The sequence below is a fragment of the Psammomys obesus genome, unplaced genomic scaffold (assembly GCF_907164565.1).
Source record: "Psammomys obesus unplaced genomic scaffold, mPsaObe1.curated_primary_1811, whole genome shotgun sequence".
In the NCBI taxonomy this organism is placed as follows: domain Eukaryota; kingdom Metazoa; phylum Chordata; class Mammalia; order Rodentia; family Muridae; genus Psammomys; species Psammomys obesus.
The window spans coordinates 1,452,988-1,457,410 of record NW_026596443.1 but is presented as its reverse complement, the minus strand read 5'-3'; positions in this window follow the sequence as shown (position 1 = coordinate 1,457,410).

Sequence of the window (4,423 nt, the reverse complement as noted above, 5' to 3'; positions counted from 1 at the left end):
TGTGTGTGTGTGTGTGTGTGTGTGTGTGTGTGTGTGTGTGTGTGTGTGATGTTGTTTTGATTTTTTTGAAACAGGTCATTCCGTAATTCAGACTGGCTTCAACAATCTCCCTGCCACATCCTCCCCATGCTATGACAATAGGTATGAGCTACCAGACCTAGCTATTAAAATTTACAAAACTGGCAGGGCATGGTAGTGCACACCTTTAATCCCAGCACTTGGGGGGGCAGAGGCAGGTGGATCTCTGTGAGTTTGAGACTGGCCTGGTCTATATAGTGAGTTCCAAGCCAGATGCCTCACTACACAGTGAGAAACTGTCTCAAAACAAAAGAAAAGCTGGAGAGATGGTTGTGGGTTAAGAGAACTGGGTTTTTCCAGAGGACCTGGGTTCAGTTCCCACCTGGCAGCTAACAGCCCTCTGTAACTCCAGTTCTGGGGGATCTGACACCCTCTTCTGGCCTCCTCAGGCACTGCACACACAATGTGCGCAGACATACATATAGATAAGACGTCCCTTCACATAAACACATAAAAAAAAATAGTTCTAAAAAAAAACTTTCAGTAGCCAGCCTGACCGAGCATGGCAATGCACACTTTTGAAGCTAGCACTCGGGAGGCAAAGGTGTATGTATGTCTGAATTTGAGCCCAGCCTTGTCTACATAGCGAGTCCTAAGCCAATCAGGGTTACACACAGAGATTCTGCCTTTAAATAAAAACAATCCAGCCCAGGCACGGTGGCTCGAGGCTGTAATCCCAGCACTCAGGAAGGCAGAGGCAGGCAGATCTCTGTGAGTTTGAGGCCAACCTGGTCTATAAAGCAAGCCCAGGACAGCCGAGGCTACACAGAAAAACCCTGTCTCAAAAAACAAAACAAACAAACAAAAACTCCAGCCTAAGCCAGCCTGAGGGTCTGTATAGCCAGTTCCAGACCCTATCTTCAGAGAATGTTTTTACCGTTTTTGCGACGTTGATTTTTTAATGTGCTCATGTTTCGCCTGCACTCCGTGCAGCACCCACGGAGGCCACAGAGGGCGCCAGAGAGACGAGAGTTACAAACTATTGAGCTGCCATAAGAGATTAAAGGCGTGTGCCGCCACCAACCAGTTGAAGCCAGCACTTTTTTTTTTTAATAAATTCCTTTTTTTTAAAATTTTGTTTTATGTTTGATGTTTGACTGTGTATATGTCTGTGTGAGGAGTTATAGACAGTTGTGAGCTGCCATGTGGGTGCTGGGAATTGAACTCAGGTAGCAGTCAGTGCTCTTACCCTCTGAGCCATCTCTCCAGCCCAAAGCCAGCATTTTTTTTTTTTTTTCATCTTAAGGATTTTTTTTAATTTTATTTTTTTCTTACCAGTTACATTTTATTAACTCTGTATCTCCACCGCAAAGCCAGAATTCTTAACCTCTGAACCATCCCTCCAGTTCAGCGCCTCAAAAAAAATTTTTTTTTAATTTATTACAATTTATTCACTTTGTATCCCAGCTGTAGCCCCCTCTCTCATCCCCTTCCAATAAGGTGTGTTCTTTTATTGTTGTTGTTTTTTTAGAACATATATGCTTATGAGTCTAAAAACTCTTCTGGGACTCTTTTGGCTTTTGCCTTCAGATCCAATAAATGCCTGAGCTCCACTGAGAAATCAGCAATGTTCCCTGCTTCTACTGTGCCTTTCTTTAATCCTCAACATATTTGGGGTACCTCTGAAGGTCAGTCAGGCCTCAGAGTGCCAAAACCTAGAAAGTATCACCAGGCATGGTGGCTTAGTGTCCTGGTTAGTTTTTGGGGGGTTTGTTGTTGTTTGTCAACTTGACACAAGTTAGAGTCATCTGGAAAGAATCTCAACTGGAAAAATGACAACACAGCCCCCAACCCCAAACCCCCACTTGCTGCACAGCCTGGAGGCAGGTCTGTGGGTCATTTTCTTGATTATCGATGTATTTATTTATTATACATTTATTTGTTGTATTTTAATTAAGTCCTGGGAAGGTGGCCCTGAGTATAATAAGAAAGAAAACTGAGCAGGCCATGGAGAGCAAGCCAGTAAGTAAAGAGTTTTCTTCAGTGACTCTGTTTCAGTTTCCGCCTCCAGGTTCCTGCCCCAACTTCCCTCAGTGATGGGCAGTGATGTATGCCTAGAACACCCTTTCTCCCCAAGTTGCTTTTGGTCAAGGTGCCAGAAAGCAAACAAAGGGGCTGGTGAGATGGTTAAGTAGTTAAGCATACTAGCTGCCCTTCAAGAGGACCCAGATTCAATTCCCAGTACCCACATGGCAGCTCACAACTGTCTGTAACTCCAGTTCCACGGGATCCAACACCCTCACACAAACACACATGCAGGCAAAACACCAATGCACATAAAATAAAATAAATAAGCTATCAGAAAGCAAACTAAGACAGCATTGTAATCCCAACACCTGGGAGGCTGAGGTAGGAGCTCTGGGATGTCCTCAGCTACACAGCCAGCAGTAGGACTGGCTACTGTCAATAAAAAAGTCAACAATAAAGGCAAGAGGAAATGAGTGGCAGGCAATTAAAAGAACAAAACCTGAAAACCTGCTCCAAAGTCTCCTCCCATATAGCTCAGGTTCTAGACCCCATGGCAATAAGACTACCAGTCCCATAAGCTGTCTGTTCTAGCTTCCCCAAGACCAAGCAACCCACTTTCCACAGTCACTTTCCATTTTTCCTGGCAATATTAAAGAGTATACTACAAGCCAGGCGTGTTGGCAAATGTCTGTAATCCCAGCTCTTGGGAGGTAAAGATGCTCAGGAGCTCAAGGCCATCCTCGGTTACACAGCTAATTCAAGGCCAGCATAGGTTACAGAAGACCATCTCAAAAAAAACAAAGCAAGGGGCTAAAGAGATGGTTCCACAATTAAGAGCACTTGTTCTTGCAGAGGACCTGGGTTCAATTCCCAGTACCCACATAACTCACACATGCAAGTGAGGCACTTACACTTATGGAGGCAAAACAGTCATAGATGTTTTATTAGTCAGAGTTTAGAGCAGTGGTTCTCAGCCTGTGGGCCTCGGCCTCTTTGGGGATTGAATGGCTCTTTCACAGGGGTCACCTAAGACCATCAGAGAACACAGATATTTATATTACAATTCACAAGAGTAGCAAAATTACAGTTACAAAGTAGCAACAAAAATAATTTTATGGTTGGGGGTCACTACCTGAGGAACTGTATTAGCCAGGCAGTGGCGGTACATACTTCAATCTCAGCACTTGTGAGGCAGAGGCAGGCAAATCTCTGTGGGTTCAAGGCCAGCCGGCCTACAGAGTGAGTTCCAGGACAGCCAGGGCTACAGAGAAATCTTGTCTGAAAAACAAAAGAACAACAACAAAAAAAAAAAAAAAAAAAAAAAAAGGAACTGTATTTAAAAAAAAAAATCACTGCATTAGGAAGGTTGAGAACCACTGCCCTAGAGAAACAAAAGTGATGGAATGAAAATTATATATGTGGTGTGACTATATATATGTAAAATATATGTGTTTTATATAGATAGAGATGTGTGTGTGTGCGTGTGATATGTAGATGTTGCCTCCCCTGGGCAGGTGGTCCTGAGCAGTGTAAGAAAAAAAATTAAAAAAAAAAAAAATATATATATATATATATTTATTTATTTATTTATTTATTTATTTATTTATATATATTTACAATGGCTTAGAGGTTAAAAGCACTTGCTGCTCTTTCAGATAGCCTAGGTTCAGTTCCCAGCACCCAGGTGGTAGTGCATAACTGTCCTTAACTCCACTGCCAGGGGATTTAATGCTCTCTTCTGACCACCTCAGACACCAGGCAAGCACTGTGGTGCACATAGATATATGCAGGTAAAACGCTCAGATAAAATGGACACAACTTTAAGACACTTTTTTGAAATGTTCTGGTAAAGGACCCAAGTTTGGTTTTTAGCACCCTTGCTGGGCAGCTCAAACCGCCTGTAACTCCAGCACCAGAGACTCTGACATACTCCTCAGGACAGGTGCACACAAACACAATATTTAAAAATTAACAAAAATGTCTCTGGTGTCAATCGTGGCAGTAGAACTGGTCAGTTGGAAGCAGCATCGGCCTTGTGGAATCCTCACAGTAAACAGGGCTGGGAAAAAGTTCACGACTTTTTGTTCTGCTCTTGCAGATCAAACTGTTCTGCTGCCTTTGTATACTGACCTATGACCGACAGAATCTTTAATCTCACTGAGCAAATCCAGGAAAAGTATCAGTGTTGTGTCAAAAGATCACATACAATTCAACTAACTTCATACACAAAGGATCTGATGACTGATGTGGAATAGCTCAGATTGACAGCAATCACATTATGACTGACTAAATAAATACTAAAGATTTTCATATGTAAAACTGGATAGGCAGCTTAGTTTTAAAGATTATTAAGAGGAGTGGTGAGGTGGTTAAAGCA